The 21680-nt window shown below is 57.3% G+C and overlaps 1 long non-coding RNA gene across 1 annotated transcript in view; it reads right to left on the bottom strand.

The window, feature by feature from the left end:
• LOC139057857 (uncharacterized) overlaps positions 1–21680 on the bottom strand; it is a 122537-nt gene that overhangs the window by 26153 nt on the left and 74704 nt on the right. The gene's annotated exons all lie outside the window — the stretch shown is intronic.

The raw sequence follows: 21680 nt of genomic DNA, 5'->3' as shown, positions 1-21680 counted from the left end.
CATTCATTCATTCTTCTGTTGCCTTGTGGCGGGCCTATCTGCCGCACCCTCCGAAATGTCGCTAGTAGTAAAGTCCCCGCCAATCTGTGTTACCAAAACCATAGCATCCCGCTTACTAGAAGAGAGGTAGGGGCACGTCATTGCAGGATTCAAGGAAAACGACGGGCAAATTACGTTGTTAAAAAAATGGCAATTACGCTACTCAGCACCACACGCCGCTGCCAAACAAGCACTTACAAACAAACATGTACATGCGCTTTCTTTCCGTTTTGAAGTTCCCTGATTTCTGTACGTCGCCAGCCTCGCCTGAAATGCCATGTCCTCGCAGTTGGGACTGACAGATAAAGAAAGGAGAAGAAAAAAAGCGTATATGTGCTCAAATTGGGCTGTGTGGGCAATTGCCGTGAAGCATCATTTGTCGCGATGCGAAAACGCTGTCTTCGTCATTGAGGGGGAACTAGCCGCCAAACCGGATGGCTCGTCCTCTGCCACGATGAAGCGAACGATGAAGTTTTGTCACGCGAACGATGCAGTGCCAGTGTTTTCTCGAACGCTCCCAGTGGAGCACAACGTCGAAGCCCCACCTACTTCGAGTGCCCAAAGCCGATGATCGTTAGGGCGTGTTCCCGTCCAAGCGCGTACTTGTGTTTACACGGGAACGTGTTTGCGTTCATTGTAGCTTTCGCGCAGCATTTCATAGCTTCCGGGACGGCACACCTGACCTCGTGCGTAGTTTGTGGGCAGTTATGATCGTACATAATTTGAGTTTCGTCAAAGAAATGGCATTTAACCATTCAACGCTTTGAGCACTCACGTTGCGTCCTTTTGTCTTCCCTTCTCTTTCCTTACTTTTTTCGTTTTGCTAGGTAGTTCGTTTCAACTTTTGTTATCTTGATTAGCGCTACTGTTTTGGGTGGTTTGGACAGTGTAAACTCAGCGCTGTTTCGGGTTTTTTTAATTTCTTTTTCTTATTTTTTAATTTTTAGTCTGTCGGTATTTTCTGCTTCGTCATATATATAAAAAAAAAACGGAACGACAAGGGCATCTTATTCTTTTTCGTATATTTCCCCCTTAGCCCGAGGGCGCTACAGCAGGAGGGTTACAAGCTTTGTAAAAGAATACATCTTCATTCACACTGCACATTTTTTGCTCTTCAGACGCCGGTCGATTCCACTGATCGATAGTTCAGAAAGAAAAGAAATATTGTGTACAGGTTCGTCCTGGCCTGGTATTCCCAAATTTTGTACTTGTGGATATATAACGTCACTGTTTTAAGTAACTTTCACTATGAATTCCAGTTTTGTTATTAGATATTTGGTATATAAAAGTTTTAGCCATAATTTTTTTTTTCGGCATGACGAAAACGATTCTCGATTATGTTTTTTTCCTTTCAGTGCAACTACAGTTCCTACCTTACTTACCCAAGGAGAACCTGGCGGCTCTGTTCTGCATTTTTGTCTAGTTTATTGATCAGGGATGTTTCAGATGGGCGCGAAAGAGGGGAGGCATATTCAAAAATATTCAGAGATACACGAAAAAAATACTTGCATTTAGATTCATGATTTTGCTATCCTCTCAAGAGGGAAAACAATTTTTAATAAACATGTAAAGCACGCACACCCTCACACGTCAACACACATCGCACCCAGGATTAATGTATACATTATAGATAAGGGTTTAGATTATAGATAACGATTATAGATAAGCCCCTATGTGGTGAACCATGACCTTTATCAATCGAACTGATCGCGATGATAAAAAGCTTTGATACAATGTTTGAAGTGCACTGGATCACGAAACAAAGTCAAACGAAACCGCGCTGTAATCTAACACGTGAACTAGCGTCCTCACTATCAACGTGGTTGATCTCCGATCATTGGGACCACCACTTGTATGAGGACAGCAAAACAGTGGTATCCGTCACGTGTCACGTATGAAAACAGAAAAAACAAAATCTGTGGAATACACAAATGGGTATTGCAACAAGCACCATCATCACTCGTAGTCGTAAACGTAGGGTGGTACAAATGATATTGATTAGGCTTCCTCGAATAACAATAATCAAGTCATTTCGAACAGCAAGCTTTAAGAAACACAAGTGTGTAAGTACAAGGAATACTAAACAGAAGGTTGTACACACAATACTACTATCTTGGAAATCATATTAAGACCAAAAATAGCATAAAAATGCCCTTTAATCTTATGGAAACAGCGGTTTCAGATCAATTGGAGTTGTATTCGCTATATTTACACGAACGCTATTAAAATATTTTACCAAATATTTTACCATATCAGGAATAACTTTGTATAGCGTGTGGCCGCCGTAATTGTTCCGCGACCGCGGCACTTACCGACGGTTAGAGCGTGCATTCTTATAATAATGGTCAGTTTTACGTTGTGTAACTCGCAAATATGAGAGCAAATTGTTAGAAGAAGCTTTTTCGCTTCGAGATGCGCCCTTACAATGACCTTAAAGCCGAAGAGTTATAACATCCAGTACCCCTGAAACATTTCTGTCGTCTCCGTAGTTCCTTAACAGACCATTACGCTCTCTTTTGTTTTTCTAGTGAACTAGAAACGCAATTTGAAATAGTTTATGGCCCTCCAAAAATATATGTGTATAAACATGATCATAAATATCACTGCTTATATGCGTTGTGTGCAGCTAGGTAAAACTAAAGACTACTTCGTACATTTCCGGTTAACTTCATCTTTCTTTAAATACTTAAGAAAAGGGCGCTATCATACAGGTACCGTGCTTATATTAATTTACAGCAGCAAGAGGCGCTGGTTGTTGATGTTTTTAACTCATGGACTCGACACACGTAATTCGTGCCTAGTAAGGGCGAGAGACCGATTCTAACAATGGTAGAACGCAATAATAGTATGCAATGAGAGCACAGTGTTTGCAGCAAAGCGTGTGCACTGTGTGAGCGTCCTGCGTATCGTCCTTTATTGTCCTTTCGCACGTGGTGTCGGCGCTTTCCGATCCAGGATATCATTCACCATATATCACAGAAGATTTCTTCGAAAGGCAGTGTCAGGGCCACGGAAAGCAGCGCCGACAGCAGCATGCTACCGCGCAGCTCCCGAGATTTCACGAATTTGGAAGAACAAGCAGGAATAGTGTAACGCATGGAAAATGCCGCAACTTTCTCCTCTGCCACAACGCAACATGTATAGTTTCTTAACCGCGACGAGCATCGCCTTTCTTTTTGAAATTATCGGGCGTTTCTGGGAAAAACCGCAGAGAGAAACCGATCAGTTTACGGTAGAAGGGGTCTCGAGGGTGCATTCTCGATCATGCAAACATTCTTCCAAGGCAACCTGCGTCTTCGAGAAACATGCCCAGCCTTCAAATGCCTCACTGATGCGCTTTTATGGCCCAACATATGAGGAACCGATAGCGCCGAGCACACAGTAGTAAAAAAAAAAAAAACCGTCACAAGGGGGAATAGGAGGCTTTCCATTACTAACGGTACCTTCCATGCCCAAGGCCTCGACACACTTAACCAGTATAGGGTCAGGAGCTCGTAAAGATTCATGTCTAACCCCGAGTTTTGGCCGCCTTACTTCTCCGAGCTGCAAAGTATAAGGAGCCGACTGTAAGGCCGGCGTCGGGGATCGATCGTGTGTCGAAGCGTCCGCGAGGTTTACTTGTTTATCGCGGTTTGTCACCGCGCGTATAGCGGGAGATATCACGGGAGGTGATTTTGCTTCTCGTCCTCGGGCTTTCCAATCCTTGAACGTCAGCCGTACAGCGCCGCCGTTACTCGAGAACCTCGGGCACAGCGGACGTGCTACGAGTGTATGCCCATTGTGCGAAGGCGAATGGTGGTCGAACCACGGCATTGTTCAACGACGTACAATGGGACGCGTTGTATACGTCTCGTATACGCCGTCGTCTTACACGGACAGGGTTAATGAGTCAATAAATCGTGTTTCTGTGGCACGCAGAGGCCGAGTCGGTACAAACGAGAAAATGATTACTGAGGCTTCACTCCCCCCCCCCCCCCCCTTCCCGGAATAACGAGAAAAAGATGGCGCTGAGGTGCAAGGACTCGCATTTATTTTTACATGGTATCGGCAGTAAGAACATATATTCTGTAGACTACATTGCAGTTTTTTACCTCGTACCCTATACTCGCAGCAATCTAAAGCTGCCTAATTTCAGGAATTGAAAATGGGAGGCGAATTATAGGAAGGAACTTTAATGTGAATAAAAGAAACTAGGGACGTCGAATACGAAAGCAGGATCCATGTGTAGATTCCACGTAAATGTGAATGCCTGCGTCAATGCTTCCATGTATGTGCATGTTTATTATTATTATTTTTTATTGGCTGATACCTCACAGGCTCCGTGTAGGAGCATTATGTGAGGAGGACTAGAGAATAATTTTTAACAAGAACACGAAAACAAGCACAATAAATTCAAGAACCAGGTATTATACAATGGCCAATTCTACTATATGGTGTAATATCGGTGTATCATTGTAATAATAAAATGCTCAGTATGTATTACACAAATTTGAGTGGGCCTACATGATATCCTTAAAAATGCGTAAACATGATGTCAACTTATTATATGGTTAGCGAAAATAGTCATCGATGGCTAGTATTTTATTTCTAAATGCCACATGGTCATACAGACGACATCATCAGTGAAGTCATTCCATTGACTAGTTGCACATGGAAGCGCTGATGCTTTAAAGGCTTGGGTGCTGCCGCAAAGACGAGTAAAACTATGTTGACTATGAGGCCTGCGAGATATGGGATGCCGTTTTGATAGGGGCAAGGTATTTGCGTGCGCGCTATAGACTATTTTGTGCAATAAATGGAGAATGGCTATCTCCCTGCGTGAGTCTAAGGATGATAGCGATAATGAAGTCTTCATGTTAGTCACACTGGAGTGTCGCTTATAGTCTCGAGCGATGAAACGTGCAGCAGGACTTTGCGAAGATTCCAGTAAGTTGATTAGATAGGTTGGGTGAGGTGACGAGATGGGTGGTGCATATTCGAGTTGTGGACGAACAAATGTCAGGTGTGCTAGTTTCCATGTTGTGGAAGGTGCCACATGAAGATTACGTTTCAGGTATGCTAGTGTGAGTGATGCTGCGGTAGCAATCTTTTCAATGTGCGTTGACCAGGAAAGATTAGAAGTGAAATTAATGCCAAGGTGCTTGTAGTCGGGAGTTACCAATATAGAATTATTGTTAAGGTATTACGTGTAAGCCCAGTTTGACTACTTTCGGCTGAACGTCATCAGTTTGCATTTGTCAGTGTTAACTGCATACATTGTGTTAACTCTAACTGTACACTGTGTGTCTGCTTGCGATTATGAATGTACGGGAGTTTGTGTTTGTATGTGTGTGCGTGCGTGCGGGTATGTGTGTGTACCGATGACATGTACAAGTGAGAATGTAGTGAACCTGCAGAGTGGCGCAGTGGGCATTTCTTTATTACACGCAGAGAGAAGCCAATGAAAAACACCTACTCGCAGCGACGCGAACAAGGAACGCAGGATAAAACAAAGCAAGCAAGCAGATCAAGTTAGAGAGAAAGAGTCATGCACGAACGATGCCCAATTAAGGCTGACTTAGCATTTTATGCGTGTTTTCCAAAGACTTGCGTGTAGGCCTTGTTCAGACGGTTTGCTTCTATGTTTTGCCTTGTAACAGCAAACTCTCCGAAGGCAAGCCTCATCCCTTCATTAAACCCTTTCAGAGTCGCCGCTCTTTTTACAACTGCATTTGTCAAAATTGCCGCCGCTATCATCCATCAACCAAACTTACGCGCAGAATATTGCCACGCATATCCGCGGGAAGTGCATTCCGTGGGCAGAGCGATCGCGTGTTTTTCTCCATCCAAAAGGCAAAGTGCATCGACATTTTTATTCCCCGAGTAAAAAGCAACACCCGAGCTCGTTATTCGCGAATTGCCACGTTATAGCGACGTGCAAGCAATACACATTGTGTAGCAAATGTGGTGTGCCTTTAGAGAGCAGATGAATAAGCCGCACGTAAGTGCATCGGATTTCAGAAAAATGGCCGGATATTGAACCAAAGAAATGAACCGCGAGACGACAAGATCGGCGAAATAGGAAGGGGGGGGGGGGAGAGAAGAGATTACGAATGTGATTTTCACAAAAGTGCAGTGCACTTTATGTATAGTCGCAAACACAGGCGAACTCGAATCTGGAAGAACATTCTCATATCCAGGGAAACTGAAGCTGTGGCTGAATGAGAAGCGTGAGGTTGCTTAACAAGAAAATGTCAACAGCGGTCGAAACATTGAGGGAGCATTTTGATCTTTCTTCAAGGTGAATTCACACATGGTGCGCGCTTTTGGCGAAACATTCATGCATGAAACAACGCACGGTGACAGAATTTTAAGAAATAAGGTCCATACTTGTGCAGAACATCGATAAGTGAAATTGAAGAAATAATACACTTAAAAGGGGGGCTTTGGAGTCGGGGTGCCACCTGCCGGAAGCTCTGATGAAGTGGCGTCGTGGTTCACGGAAGACGGTTTTATATAGCTAAGCCACCATTTTTCCAAGGAAGCCTTTCCTGTCGAGGAGCCAACAGAAAGCAGCCTACAGAGTGGCTTGGCCAGCAAGCAGACAACGGTTACTTTAGCTTATCCTGCTCTCTCGCTCTTCGAAAGCAAGAAAGCAAACAAACAAGCAAACAAATGAACAGACAGACAGACAGACAGACAGACAGACAGACAGACAGACAGACAGACAGACAGACAGACAGACAGACAGACAGACAGACAGACAGACAGACAGACAGACAGACAGACAGACAGACAGACAGACAGACAGACAGACAGACAGACAGACAGACAGACAGACAGACAGACAGACAGACAGACAGACAGACAGACAGACAGACAGACAGACAGACAGACAGACAGACAGACAGACAGACAGACAGACAGACAGACAGACAGACAGACAGACAGACAGACAGACAGACAGACAGACAGACAGACAGACAGACAGACAGACAGACAGACAGACAGACAGACAGACAGACAGACAGACAGACAGACAGACAGACAGACAGACAGACAGACAGACAGACAGACAGACAGACAGACAGACAGACAGACAGACAGACAGACAGACAGACAGACAGACAGACAGACAGACAGACAGACAGACAGACAGACAGACAGACAGACAGACAGACAGACAGACAGACAGACAGACAGACAGACAGACAGACAGACAGACAGACAGACAGACAGACAGACAGACAGACAGACAGACAGACAGACAGACAGACAGACAGACAGACAGACAGACAGACAGACAGACAGACAGACAGACAGACAGACAGACAGACAGACAGACAGACAGACAGACAGACAGACAGACAGACAGACAGACAGACAGACAGACAGACAGACAGACAGACAGACAGACAGGCAGGCAGGCAGGCAGGCAGGCAGGCAGGCAGGCAGGCAGGCAGGCAGGCAGGCAGGCAGGCAGGCAGGCAGGCAGGCAGGCAGGCAGGCAGGCAGGCAGGCAGGCAGGCAGGCAGGCAGGCAGGCAGGCAGGCAGGCAGGCAGGCAGGCAGGCAGGCAGGCAGGCAGGCAGGCAGGCAGGCAGGCAGGCAGGCAGGCAGGCAGGCAGGCAGGCAGGCAGGCAGGCAGGCAGGCAGGCAGGCAGGCAGGCAGGCAGGCAGGCAGGCAGGCAGGCAGGCAGGCAGGCAGGCAGGCAGGCAGGCAGGCAGGCAGGCAGGCAGGCAGGCAGGCAGGCAGGCAGGCAGGCAGGCAGGCAGGCAGGCAGGCAGGCAGGCAGGCAGGCAGGCAGGCAGGCAGGCAGGCAGGCAGGCAGGCAGGCAGGCAGGCAGGCAGGCAGGCAGGCAGGCAGGCAGGCAGGCAGGCAGGCAGGCAGGCAGGCAGGCAGGCAGGCAGGCAGGCAGGCAGGCAGGCAGGCAGGCAGGCAGGCAGGCAGGCAGGCAGGCAGGCAGGCAGGCAGGCAGGCAGGCAGGCAGGCAGGCAGGCAGGCAGGCAGGCAGGCAGGCAGGCAGGCAGGCAGGCAGGCAGGCAGGCAGGCAGGCAGGCAGGCAGGCAGGCAGGCAGGCAGGCAGGCAGGCAGGCAGGCAGGCAGGCAGGCAGGCAGGCAGGCAGGCAGGCAGGCAGGCAGGCAGGCAGGCAGGCAGGCAGGCAGGCAGGCAGGCAGGCAGGCAGGCAGGCAGGCAGGCAGGCAGGCAGGCAGGCAGGCAGGCAGGCAGGCAGGCAGGCAGGCAGGCAGGCAGGCAGGCAGGCAGGCAGGCAGGCAGGCAGGCAGGCAGGCAGGCAGGCAGGCAGGCAGGCAGGCAGGCAGGCAGGCAGGCAGGCAGGCAGGCAGGCAGGCAGGCAGGCAGGCAGGCAGGCAGGCAGGCAGGCAGGCAGGCAGGCAGGCAGGCAGGCAGGCAGGCAGGCAGGCAGGCAGGCAGGCAGGCAGGCAGGCAGGCAGGCAGGCAGGCAGGCAGGCAGGCAGGCAGGCAGGCAGGCAGGCAGGCAGGCAGGCAGGCAGGCAGGCAGGCAGGCAGGCAGGCAGGCAGGCAGGCAGGCAGGCAGGCAGGCAGGCAGGCAGGCAGGCAGGCAGGCAGGCAGGCAGGCAGGCAGGCAGGCAGGCAGGCAGGCAGGCAGGCAGGCAGGCAGGCAGGCAGGCAGGCAGCAGGCAGGCAGGCAGGCAGGCAGGCAGGCAGGCAGGCAGGCAGGCAGGCAGGCAGGCAGGCAGGCAGGCAGGCAGGCAGGCAGGCAGGCAGGCAGGCAGGCAGGCAGGCAGGCAGGCAGGCAGGCAGGCAGGCAGGCAGGCAGGCAGGCAGGCAGGCAGGCAGGCAGGCAGGCAGGCAGGCAGGCAGGCAGGCAGGCAGGCAGGCAGGCAGGCAGGCAGGCAGGCAGGCAGGCAGGCAGGCAGGCAGGCAGGCAGGCAGGCAGGCAGGCAGGCAGGCAGGCAGGCAGGCAGGCAGGCAGGCAGGCAGGCAGGCAGGCAGGCAGGCAGGCAGGCAGGCAGGCAGGCAGGCAGGCAGGCAGGCAGGCAGGCAGGCAGGCAGGCAGGCAGGCAGGCAGGCAGGCAGGCAGGCAGGCAGGCAGGCAGGCAGGCAGGCAGGCAGGCAGGCAGGCAGGCAGGCAGGCAGGCAGGCAGGCAGGCAGGCAGGCAGGCAGGCAGGCAGGCAGGCAGGCAGGCAGGCAGGCAGGCAGGCAGGCAGGCAGGCAGGCAGGCAGGCAGGCAGGCAGGCAGGCAGGCAGGCAGGCAGGCAGGCAGGCAGGCAGGCAGGCAGGCAGGCAGGCAGGCAGGCAGGCAGGCAGGCAGGCAGGCAGGCAGGCAGGCAGGCAGGCAGGCAGGCAGGCAGGCAGGCAGGCAGGCAGGCAGGCAGGCAGGCAGGCAGGCAGGCAGGCAGGCAGGCAGGCAGGCAGGCAGGCAGGCAGGCAGGCAGGCAGGCAGGCAGGCAGGCAGGCAGGCAGGCAGGCAGGCAGGCAGGCAGGCAGGCAGGCAGGCAGGCAGGCAGGCAGGCAGGCAGGCAGGCAGGCAGGCAGGCAGGCAGGCAGGCAGGCAGGCAGGCAGGCAGGCAGGCAGGCAGGCAGGCAGGCAGGCAGGCAGGCAGGCAGGCAGGCAGGCAGGCAGGCAGGCAGGCAGGCAGGCAGGCAGGCAGGCAGGCAGGCAGGCAGGCAGGCAGGCAGGCAGGCAGGCAGGCAGGCAGGCAGGCAGGCAGGCAGGCAGGCAGGCAGGCAGGCAGGCAGGCAGGCAGGCAGGCAGGCAGGCAGGCAGGCAGGCAGGCAGGCAGGCAGGCAGGCAGGCAGGCAGGCAGGCAGGCAGGCAGGCAGGCAGGCAGGCAGGCAGGCAGGCAGGCAGGCAGGCAGGCAGGCAGGCAGGCAGGCAGGCAGGCAGGCAGGCAGGCAGGCAGGCAGGCAGGCAGGCAGGCAGGCAGGCAGGCAGGCAGGCAGGCAGGCAGGCAGGCAGGCAGGCAGGCAGGCAGGCAGGCAGGCAGGCAGGCAGGCAGGCAGGCAGGCAGGCAGGCAGGCAGGCAGGCAGGCAGGCAGGCAGGCAGGCAGGCAGGCAGGCAGGCAGGCAGGCAGGCAGGCAGGCAGGCAGGCAGGCAGGCAGGCAGGCAGGCAGGCAGGCAGGCAGGCAGGCAGGCAGGCAGGCAGGCAGGCAGGCAGGCAGGCAGGCAGGCAGGCAGGCAGGCAGGCAGGCAGGCAGGCAGGCAGGCAGGCAGGCAGGCAGGCAGGCAGGCAGGCAGGCAGGCAGGCAGGCAGGCAGGCAGGCAGGCAGGCAGGCAGGCAGGCAGGCAGGCAGGCAGGCAGGCAGGCAGGCAGGCAGGCAGGCAGGCAGGCAGGCAGGCAGGCAGGCAGGCAGGCAGGCAGGCAGGCAGGCAGGCAGGCAGGCAGGCAGGCAGGCAGGCAGGCAGGCAGGCAGGCAGGCAGGCAGGCAGGCAGGCAGGCAGGCAGGCAGGCAGGCAGGCAGGCAGGCAGGCAGGCAGGCAGGCAGGCAGGCAGGCAGGCAGGCAGGCAGGCAGGCAGGCAGGCAGGCAGGCAGGCAGGCAGGCAGGCAGGCAGGCAGGCAGGCAGGCAGGCAGGCAGGCAGGCAGGCAGGCAGGCAGGCAGGCAGGCAGGCAGGCAGGCAGGCAGGCAGGCAGGCAGGGCAGGCAGGCAGGCAGGCAGGCAGGCAGGCAGGCAGGCAGGCAGGCAGGCAGGCAGGCAGGCAGGCAGGCAGGCAGGCAGGCAGGCAGGCAGGCAGGCAGGCAGGCAGGCAGGCAGGCAGGCAGGCAGGCAGGCAGGCAGGCAGGCAGGCAGGCAGGCAGGCAGGCAGGCAGGCAGGCAGGCAGGCAGGCAGGCAGGCAGGCAGGCAGGCAGGCAGGCAGGCAGGCAGGCAGGCAGGCAGGCAGGCAGGCAGGCAGGCAGGCAGGCAGGCAGGCAGGCAGGCAGGCAGGCAGGCAGGCAGGCAGGCAGGCAGGCAGGCAGGCAGGCAGGCAGGCAGGCAGGCAGGCAGGCAGGCAGGCAGGCAGGCAGGCAGGCAGGCAGGCAGGCAGGCAGGCAGGCAGGCAGGCAGGCAGGCAGGCAGGCAGGCAGGCAGGCAGGCAGGCAGGCAGGCAGGCAGGCAGGCAGGCAGGCAGGCAGGCAGGCAGGCAGGCAGGCAGGCAGGCAGGCAGGCAGGCAGGCAGGCAGGCAGGCAGGCAGGCAGGCAGGCAGGCAGGCAGGCAGGCAGGCAGGCAGGCAGGCAGGCAGGCAGGCAGGCAGGCAGGCAGGCAGGCAGGCAGGCAGGCAGGCAGGCAGGCAGGCAGGCAGGCAGGCAGGCAGGCAGGCAGGCAGGCAGGCAGGCAGGCAGGCAGGCAGGCAGGCAGGCAGGCAGGCAGGCAGGCAGGCAGGCAGGCAGGCAGGCAGGCAGGCAGGCAGGCAGGCAGGCAGGCAGGCAGGCAGGCAGGCAGGCAGGCAGGCAGGCAGGCAGGCAGGCAGGCAGGCAGGCAGGCAGGCAGGCAGGCAGGCAGGCAGGCAGGCAGGCAGGCAGGCAGGCAGGCAGGCAGGCAGGCAGGCAGGCAGGCAGGCAGGCAGGCAGGCAGGCAGGCAGGCAGGCAGGCAGGCAGGCAGGCAGGCAGGCAGGCAGGCAGGCAGGCAGGCAGGCAGGCAGGCAGGCAGGCAGGCAGGCAGGCAGGCAGGCAGGCAGGCAGGCAGGCAGGCAGGCAGGCAGGCAGGCAGGCAGGCAGGCAGGCAGGCAGGCAGGCAGGCAGGCAGGCAGGCAGGCAGGCAGGCAGGCAGGCAGGCAGGCAGGCAGGCAGGCAGGCAGGCAGGCAGGCAGGCAGGCAGGCAGGCAGGCAGGCAGGCAGGCAGGCAGGCAGGCAGGCAGGCAGGCAGGCAGGCAGGCAGGCAGGCAGGCAGGCAGGCAGGCAGGCAGGCAGGCAGGCAGGCAGGCAGGCAGGCAGGCAGGCAGGCAGGCAGGCAGGCAGGCAGGCAGGCAGGCAGGCAGGCAGGCAGGCAGGCAGGCAGGCAGGCAGGCAGGCAGGCAGGCAGGCAGGCAGGCAGGCAGGCAGGCAGGCAGGCAGGCAGGCAGGCAGGCAGGCAGGCAGGCAGGCAGGCAGGCAGGCAGGCAGGCAGGCAGGCAGGCAGGCAGGCAGGCAGGCAGGCAGGCAGGCAGGCAGGCAGGCAGGCAGGCAGGCAGGCAGGCAGGCAGGCAGGCAGGCAGGCAGGCAGGCAGGCAGGCAGGCAGGCAGGCAGGCAGGCAGGCAGGCAGGCAGGCAGGCAGGCAGGCAGGCAGGCAGGCAGGCAGGCAGGCAGGCAGGCAGGCAGGCAGGCAGGCAGGCAGGCAGGCAGGCAGGCAGGCAGGCAGGCAGGCAGGCAGGCAGGCAGGCAGGCAGGCAGGCAGGCAGGCAGGCAGGCAGGCAGGCAGGCAGGCAGGCAGGCAGGCAGGCAGGCAGGCAGGCAGGCAGGCAGGCAGGCAGGCAGGCAGGCAGGCAGGCAGGCAGGCAGGCAGGCAGGCAGGCAGGCAGGCAGGCAGGCAGGCAGGCAGGCAGGCAGGCAGGCAGGCAGGCAGGCAGGCAGGCAGGCAGGCAGGCAGGCAGGCAGGCAGGCAGGCAGGCAGGCAGGCAGGCAGGCAGGCAGGCAGGCAGGCAGGCAGGCAGGCAGGCAGGCAGGCAGGCAGGCAGGCAGGCAGGCAGGCAGGCAGGCAGGCAGGCAGGCAGGCAGGCAGGCAGGCAGGCAGGCAGGCAGGCAGGCAGGCAGGCAGGCAGGCAGGCAGGCAGGCAGGCAGGCAGGCAGGCAGGCAGGCAGGCAGGCAGGCAGGCAGGCAGGCAGGCAGGCAGGCAGGCAGGCAGGCAGGCAGGCAGGCAGGCAGGCAGGCAGGCAGGCAGGCAGGCAGGCAGGCAGGCAGGCAGGCAGGCAGGCAGGCAGGCAGGCAGGCAGGCAGGCAGGCAGGCAGGCAGGCAGGCAGGCAGGCAGGCAGGCAGGCAGGCAGGCAGGCAGGCAGGCAGGCAGGCAGGCAGGCAGGCAGGCAGGCAGGCAGGCAGGCAGGCAGGCAGGCAGGCAGGCAGGCAGGCAGGCAGGCAGGCAGGCAGGCAGGCAGGCAGGCAGGCAGGCAGGCAGGCAGGCAGGCAGGCAGGCAGGCAGGCAGGCAGGCAGGCAGGCAGGCAGGCAGGCAGGCAGGCAGGCAGGCAGGCAGGCAGGCAGGCAGGCAGGCAGGCAGGCAGGCAGGCAGGCAGGCAGGCAGGCAGGCAGGCAGGCAGGCAGGCAGGCAGGCAGGCAGGCAGGCAGGCAGGCAGGCAGGCAGGCAGGCAGGCAGGCAGGCAGGCAGGCAGGCAGGCAGGCAGGCAGGCAGGCAGGCAGGCAGGCAGGCAGGCAGGCAGGCAGGCAGGCAGGCAGGCAGGCAGGCAGGCAGGCAGGCAGGCAGGCAGGCAGGCAGGCAGGCAGGCAGGCAGGCAGGCAGGCAGGCAGGCAGGCAGGCAGGCAGGCAGGCAGGCAGGCAGGCAGGCAGGCAGGCAGGCAGGCAGGCAGGCAGGCAGGCAGGCAGGCAGGCAGGCAGGCAGGCAGGCAGGCAGGCAGGCAGGCAGGCAGGCAGGCAGGCAGGCAGGCAGGCAGGCAGGCAGGCAGGCAGGCAGGCAGGCAGGCAGGCAGGCAGGCAGGCAGGCAGGCAGGCAGGCAGGCAGGCAGGCAGGCAGGCAGGCAGGCAGGCAGGCAGGCAGGCAGGCAGGCAGGCAGGCAGGCAGGCAGGCAGGCAGGCAGGCAGGCAGGCAGGCAGGCAGGCAGGCAGGCAGGCAGGCAGGCAGGCAGGCAGGCAGGCAGGCAGGCAGGCAGGCAGGCAGGCAGGCAGGCAGGCAGGCAGGCAGGCAGGCAGGCAGGCAGGCAGGCAGGCAGGCAGGCAGGCAGGCAGGCAGGCAGGCAGGCAGGCAGGCAGGCAGGCAGGCAGGCAGGCAGGCAGGCAGGCAGGCAGGCAGGCAGGCAGGCAGGCAGGCAGGCAGGCAGGCAGGCAGGCAGGCAGGCAGGCAGGCAGGCAGGCAGGCAGGCAGGCAGGCAGGCAGGCAGGCAGGCAGGCAGGCAGGCAGGCAGGCAGGCAGGCAGGCAGGCAGGCAGGCAGGCAGGCAGGCAGGCAGGCAGGCAGGCAGGCAGGCAGGCAGGCAGGCAGGCAGGCAGGCAGGCAGGCAGGCAGGCAGGCAGGCAGGCAGGCAGGCAGGCAGGCAGGCAGGCAGGCAGGCAGGCAGGCAGGCAGGCAGGCAGGCAGGCAGGCAGGCAGGCAGGCAGGCAGGCAGGCAGGCAGGCAGGCAGGCAGGCAGGCAGGCAGGCAGGCAGGCAGGCAGGCAGGCAGGCAGGCAGGCAGGCAGGCAGGCAGGCAGGCAGGCAGGCAGGCAGGCAGGCAGGCAGGCAGGCAGGCAGGCAGGCAGGCAGGCAGGCAGGCAGGCAGGCAGGCAGGCAGGCAGGCAGGCAGGCAGGCAGGCAGGCAGGCAGGCAGGCAGGCAGGCAGGCAGGCAGGCAGGCAGGCAGGCAGGCAGGCAGGCAGGCAGGCAGGCAGGCAGGCAGGCAGGCAGGCAGGCAGGCAGGCAGGCAGGCAGGCAGGCAGGCAGGCAGGCAGGCAGGCAGGCAGGCAGGCAGGCAGGCAGGCAGGCAGGCAGGCAGGCAGGCAGGCAGGCAGGCAGGCAGGCAGGCAGGCAGGCAGGCAGGCAGGCAGGCAGGCAGGCAGGCAGGCAGGCAGGCAGGCAGGCAGGCAGGCAGGCAGGCAGGCAGGCAGGCAGGCAGGCAGGCAGGCAGGCAGGCAGGCAGGCAGGCAGGCAGGCAGGCAGGCAGGCAGGCAGGCAGGCAGGCAGGCAGGCAGGCAGGCAGGCAGGCAGGCAGGCAGGCAGGCAGGCAGGCAGGCAGGCAGGCAGGCAGGCAGGCAGGCAGGCAGGCAGGCAGGCAGGCAGGCAGGCAGGCAGGCAGGCAGGCAGGCAGGCAGGCAGGCAGGCAGGCAGGCAGGCAGGCAGGCAGGCAGGCAGGCAGGCAGGCAGGCAGGCAGGCAGGCAGGCAGGCAGGCAGGCAGGCAGGCAGGCAGGCAGGCAGGCAGGCAGGCAGGCAGGCAGGCAGGCAGGCAGGCAGGCAGGCAGGCAGGCAGGCAGGCAGGCAGGCAGGCAGGCAGGCAGGCAGGCAGGCAGGCAGGCAGGCAGGCAGGCAGGCAGGCAGGCAGGCAGGCAGGCAGGCAGGCAGGCAGGCAGGCAGGCAGGCAGGCAGGCAGGCAGGCAGGCAGGCAGGCAGGCAGGCAGGCAGGCAGGCAGGCAGGCAGGCAGGCAGGCAGGCAGGCAGGCAGGCAGGCAGGCAGGCAGGCAGGCAGGCAGGCAGGCAGGCAGGCAGGCAGGCAGGCAGGCAGGCAGGCAGGCAGGCAGGCAGGCAGGCAGGCAGGCAGGCAGGCAGGCAGGCAGGCAGGCAGGCAGGCAGGCAGGCAGGCAGGCAGGCAGGCAGGCAGGCAGGCAGGCAGGCAGGCAGGCAGGCAGGCAGGCAGGCAGGCAGGCAGGCAGGCAGGCAGGCAGGCAGGCAGGCAGGCAGGCAGGCAGGCAGGCAGGCAGGCAGGCAGGCAGGCAGGCAGGCAGGCAGGCAGGCAGGCAGGCAGGCAGGCAGGCAGGCAGGCAGGCAGGCAGGCAGGCAGGCAGGCAGGCAGGCAGGCAGGCAGGCAGGCAGGCAGGCAGGCAGGCAGGCAGGCAGGCAGGCAGGCAGGCAGGCAGGCAGGCAGGCAGGCAGGCAGGCAGGCAGGCAGGCAGGCAGGCAGGCAGGCAGGCAGGCAGGCAGGCAGGCAGGCAGGCAGGCAGGCAGGCAGGCAGGCAGGCAGGCAGGCAGGCAGGCAGGCAGGCAGGCAGGCAGGCAGGCAGGCAGGCAGGCAGGCAGGCAGGCAGGCAGGCAGGCAGGCAGGCAGGCAGGCAGGCAGGCAGGCAGGCAGGCAGGCAGGCAGGCAGGCAGGCAGGCAGGCAGGCAGGCAGGCAGGCAGGCAGGCAGGCAGGCAGGCAGGCAGGCAGGCAGGCAGGCAGGCAGGCAGGCAGGCAGGCAGGCAGGCAGGCAGGCAGGCAGGCAGGCAGGCAGGCAGGCAGGCAGGCAGGCAGGCAGGCAGGCAGGCAGGCAGGCAGGCAGGCAGGCAGGCAGGCAGGCAGGCAGGCAGGCAGGCAGGCAGGCAGGCAGGCAGGCAGGCAGGCAGGCAGGCAGGCAGGCAGGCAGGCAGGCAGCAAAGAACAAAGCAAACAAGTAAAGAACTTCCAGAATGGCCGCCCGTGATCCCAAGAAGCGGCTTCAGCAGAGAGGCTGTTCAACTTTGACTTCGTCGCGCCAAAAGAGGCAACGAACCGCGGAGGCCACGCGCCTTGCTTGTGGCCTCTCATGAAGACAAGAAGCTGGGCCAACGGCTCAGAGAAAAATCAAAAGGAGGCAAACGGTACAGTGGCGTTACCAACGGCATGCTCCATCCATGAGACCTTGCTCAATCACTTCTGCACGTCTATCATATCATCTCGCAATTTTGGCCTCGAGAAGAGATGAGTAGCGCTGATTCGCAACTGGGAGGCACCAAATTTCACGTGCTGCTGCCCTAATTCGCCACAATTGGGGGTTAAGGATGCTTGTAGGGGAACGAAAAAAAGGTATACCTTTGTACTTTCTGGCCTATCACGCGGTCTCGAAGGCCCATGATTGCGCTCTTTAGTTACACCTTACCTCTACCACCTTCCCAAGGAAATTATTTCGGGATGCTGACGCAGTACAGCTGATTATCTCGACGATTTAAGCAGCTGAATGTGAATAATTAAATCAGATTGTAATGGACCAAATTTTTTGACTCATCCACGTGTTTGGATCATTCTATCGCCTCGACGTTCTTAGACTACTAGTGTCGACCTATATAAGCCGTTTCAAAACGCATTCGTTGGCAATGCTGGACAAGCTTATGTAAGATGAGATAAGCGCCAAATTCTGCCACTTCACTGACACAGACGGAACTACCCACCACGGTGGCTCACTAGCTCTGCCGTCATGATCTTAAACACGAGGTTGCTGGATCAACTACCGGAAGCAGCAGCCTTAGTCCGTTGCACACGTGGATTGCGCGGTAAAGAACGCCGGGTAGCTGAAACAGCTCCAAGCCCTCCACTTGGGCTCCTTCGTGAGCCCAGAAGTAGCTGTGAGAAGTTAACCTCCTCTTTCCTTCTCTATCTCTCTCTTTACTTCTTAGTCTTTTACGTGACCCTCCCCCCAGTGGAGGGTTGCAAACAGGATTTTTTGTTCTAGTTAACCTGTTTGCCTTTTCACTCTTTCGTCACTCTCTCCTCGACCACACAATATCATTTGAAACATTCTATACGTGGCAAATTTTCGTAGAGATAACTGCGAAATGGAATGTGCTACTCATGTCACTCCTCGCGAGAATGACCACGCGTATATATCCAGCGTACTGTAGCACAGCAAACGAATGAGACATCGGGAACTCAACCGTAACCTGAGAGATAGCCTCTGAGTTTTGGGCGTCGTAGGCGCCAAAATCGGAGGTAGTGTCAGCTATGCAAACATCCAAAATTTTATTAGAACTGCACATCATGGTGACGTTCACTAGGCGGAGCGTTTCACTCACCACTCACAAACCTTGGCGGCGGATGTGGAAGATCCTTTCTGCCGCAGGCGTCACGAGTACGTGATCTCTTTGAGTAGAGCGTCGCACGCGGAATGCGAAGGACGTGGGATCGTTCTCCACAGTGGATGAAGTTGTTTCTTCATCCACTTTCAATTTCATTAATCTATAATTTCTTTATTTCAATTAGCCAGTACAAGTCATTTCCCCTCTGTTGGCCTTGGTGTTTTGTTTGTTGGATTCTTATGATATGATTAACAAAAATCGGGCCCCTCGGTTAACCCCCTTTCTTCTCATTCATTACATAAAGAGGGTCTCGAATCCGACAACATTGATACCTTCAGATAGCATGTGTGGGGGTTATGGACCAGTTGCCTTCACCCAAAAAAGATCACGTACTCATGACGCCTGTGACAGAAAAGATGTTCCACATCCACCGCCGAGGTTTGTGAGTGGTGGCGTTGGGTAACACTCCCAGGGTTAGTTCTAGTAGCAACACATAGATACCCCAGAAAGTGGATGGGAAGACGGCGCCGGCGGCAAGCTGTTTTTTCATCCCCTTTCATCCTCCAGGTATCCAGCAGTCTGCTGCCGCAGAACGCAAAGATCAAAGCAGCGGCAGTTCCTGCGATTGTATTTGGCAAACTTTTGATGTGCTTTTCCATCAGAAGAATTAAGGCTCCGTCACACTTACAGATACTTCTCTCGCGTGCATTATTCGAGTGCAGTCATTAAGCAGTGATAATGACACCCAGTCGTTACACATAAATGAGGGGGGAAAACTGCGTAATCCATGAGCTAGCGAGGAAGACAAAAGTGAAAGACACAATGCGCACAGCGGCTGGAAGCACTTTTCTGGCATTCTTTGAATTTGTCTATTTTGTCCGCGTTCCTTCCGCCATTAATTAACCTGCACCTCCTTAACCACGACGCCGCGCTTGCTTTCTCGCTGCCTGCAACGCCATTGTCTTACACGCAGCCGGGTTTCAGGTGTCATTGCTCGTACACTGACCTTATGCGGGTTTTGCCATCTGCAGTACACGTACTTGCCACGTGCAGCCGCGCTTTTTGCGTCTCACAGCCGCGTGAGGAAGCGCGTGATCTCTTTCCCTAACCTTCTTGTCTCGCCCAGAGTGACGTAAGCGGAGACGTCATCCGGGAGTCCCCAATCGATGGCCTCCAGCGGCAACGGCGCGCATGGGTCCGTCAGGCTGCCCGCCGGTTTCCCGAAGGTTCCTCTCCGTCCGGGGAAAGCCGTAATCGGTCGCTGTGATCGCTATAGTTCTCTGCAGTGCTTGGAAAGCTACACGGATTGCGCTTATATGGATGACAGCAAGGGAGTCGTCTTGAAAATACATAACTTGTCGACAACGAATATATAACTTGACGCTTGACCTTTCGCAAACGCTTCAGCGCATTCACGAGTACACGATTTTGGAGATGGTAAGAATACTTCGTGTCGTGCACATTACTTCTCATTTCGTATTCTGAAACATTGAATTATGAACGCATCCTTATGTGGAAATTCTCTGCACGATGCAGAATGCATATTTGACAGCACGTCCTGCATTCGTTGCCAAACGCACAAACCAGTCGCGTGCCGAAGATGCTTCTTCGAGCTACCTATGTTATTCGCCCGCATTTTACCCCTCATTCACTCACTCTGTCATGAAGTTTCATTACGCAAAAGACGTGCAGGAAGGAGAAGTGCTGACCATGACGAATGCTGCGACTTTGTTAATGCTGTAGTGACGTTACAGGAGCGTCATAGTATGACGAGGCCTTTAGCGGAATTTGACGGTGGCAGTTTCGAACAACGCTGTTCTGAATAAATGCGAAGGGCCTTCTTTTCAAAATACGAACTAAAGAATTGAATTCGTGGTAAATGACGTGCGTTTGAAGGGGAAATCATGACGAATGCTGCGACTTCGTTAATGCTGTAGTGACGTTACAGGAGCGTCATAGTACGACGAGACCTTTAGCGGAATTTGACGGTGGCAGTTTCGAACAACGCTGTTCTGAATAAATGCGAAGGGCCTTCTTTTCAAAATACGAACTAAAGAATGGAAGTCGTGGCAAAGGAAGTGCGTTTGAAGGGGAATTCATGATAAAGTACAAAGAGTAAGATGATGCATCGTTAGAGAGCCACTGGACTGAAAAGGAAGAATAAAGTGACTGGGACCTCAATTTAAAAGGATTTCCTCTGTTTTACGCGTGCCCTGTCAAAGATACTTTGCTTCTCGGAACACGAGGGCTCTGGAGTCTATAGGGTAGAAGAGCGTACATAACGATGAGGCGAAAGGGAAGAAGAAGGTGAATGAAGAAATAAAGAGAAGAATCAACGAAACCCGATCTCCCTTAACCAGAACAAATGCCCCGGCAGTCTTTTCTAATGCTTTGCTTGGGCCGAAGCGGTTGTTTACACAGCCGTCGACCCGGAAAGTAGCAACTAAACTTCCGTCCACTCAAGCTGTTGTACTCGGTTATCGCCACGCGTTGAATGAAGCACCCGAAATGGCGCGTTCTTCTTCCAGGGTAAACAGGATTGACAACCATGAGCAGGCGTAAATCTCCTCACTCACAAGACCGGCTCTCAGTGATCAGAGTTGCTCTGTCCTTGTCACGGGGCTTTGCAAATGCTGGCTGGAGTCTGAACGGTGATCACTAATTGAATTATGTAGAATTTTACGCAGGAGCGTTCGAAAATCAGAGATCGCGTTCCGCCGGATGCCACAGTGCGTGCCCTATTTAACAAGGATGACTTGCCTTTGGTAATTATTTAGCTGCTTTTGCACTTTACCACACGCTTTAAGGATGTTTTAGGCATCGCAAATATTTTCTGGGCTTTTGCCAGCTTTCACCTTGATACATCTACCTTGCCGGTTAAAATATATCTGAAATTCACGATTAGGCTTGTAGCTGCTCAACCAGCATAGTTGAGCGCTCAACGCCTGACGCTGTCGTGCGCATTTGCTGTGCCTATAAGCAGCGAAACCACATATCAGCGGTGCTTTTGTTTGAAGTGCTCCTAACAGTTGAGGATCCAAAAAATATTTGTGTATCGCGGTGGTGGAACAAAATGGGTGCAGGAATGAAAAACCTGGTTTGATGAATTTAACGATGCCTGACACGGTATTACTTCTTCGTGACTTGCACTGATCAACAGCAAATATTCAATTTCACTGCACTTCGAGTTTGAATCTGCTAGCCTGCGGTTAGTTCGGATGACACACTGACCGCTCCGGAAACACTCTGCTTCAGTCGATCGTAGGTCCAGGACAAGTTTTTTGTCAAGAGCTAATATTTCTTTCTGAGAAACTCGTTCAGGTTTCCTTTTGCTTTCATGACTTCGCCTATATAAATGACAACTTTTTTTCCTTTCATGGTCAACGTTGAACGAACAAGACAATTCACAGCTAAAAGTTAACGCACTGACAGGGGCACTTGTCTTCATCGAAGTGAATACTCTAGGCTTGGGATGCTTTTGTTAGGCCACTGTTCATCAATCCGTCTCCATCTTCCTTTCAACCAATTGTCAATTGCTTGGGTTTCTATCTGTACTAAGTTCGTTTCATGTTTAACATGCCAGTAAATGAGGCATATACGTGTGTTTCGCTCAATATGGCTGATATCAGGGCTGCTGAAACCACAAGAGTTGTCTTGCGATTGGAGGATTTCGCCTACGACTGGGCGACATTATTGCTCAGTTGCAAGCACCCAGGAAGGCTCGTGCGGTTCTACACTATCGCACAGGAAGGCTTGTGCAAGGAATGGTGTTTGTTCAGACCAGTGCAGGAAGTACGCAAGTAAGAGTAGATCAACTAACAGTTCGAAAACTCAGCAAGAAATATTCAGACCGACTCAAAAACTTCGCAATGCTCATAAACCACAGCGCATTCACACTTTTCAAGCACAAGATATTTTTAAAAATGTGTGCAACACAACAGAATTCACAACGATCCAGGAGCTATGGCATCGAGCTGCTAAGTAGGAACGTATAGTCACAGGCTACAGTATAACTTTTTACCTCGGAGTCATTCACAGTAGCCTGCGTCATAACACGAGCGTTTTGTATGTTCGGAACTTAAACCTTGGCAAAACTTCCAGCACCTAGGACCCT

The sequence above is a fragment of the Dermacentor albipictus genome, chromosome 3 (assembly GCF_038994185.2).
Source record: "Dermacentor albipictus isolate Rhodes 1998 colony chromosome 3, USDA_Dalb.pri_finalv2, whole genome shotgun sequence".
Classification (NCBI taxonomy): domain Eukaryota; kingdom Metazoa; phylum Arthropoda; class Arachnida; order Ixodida; family Ixodidae; genus Dermacentor; species Dermacentor albipictus.
This window is presented reverse-complemented; position numbering and strand designations above follow the sequence as displayed.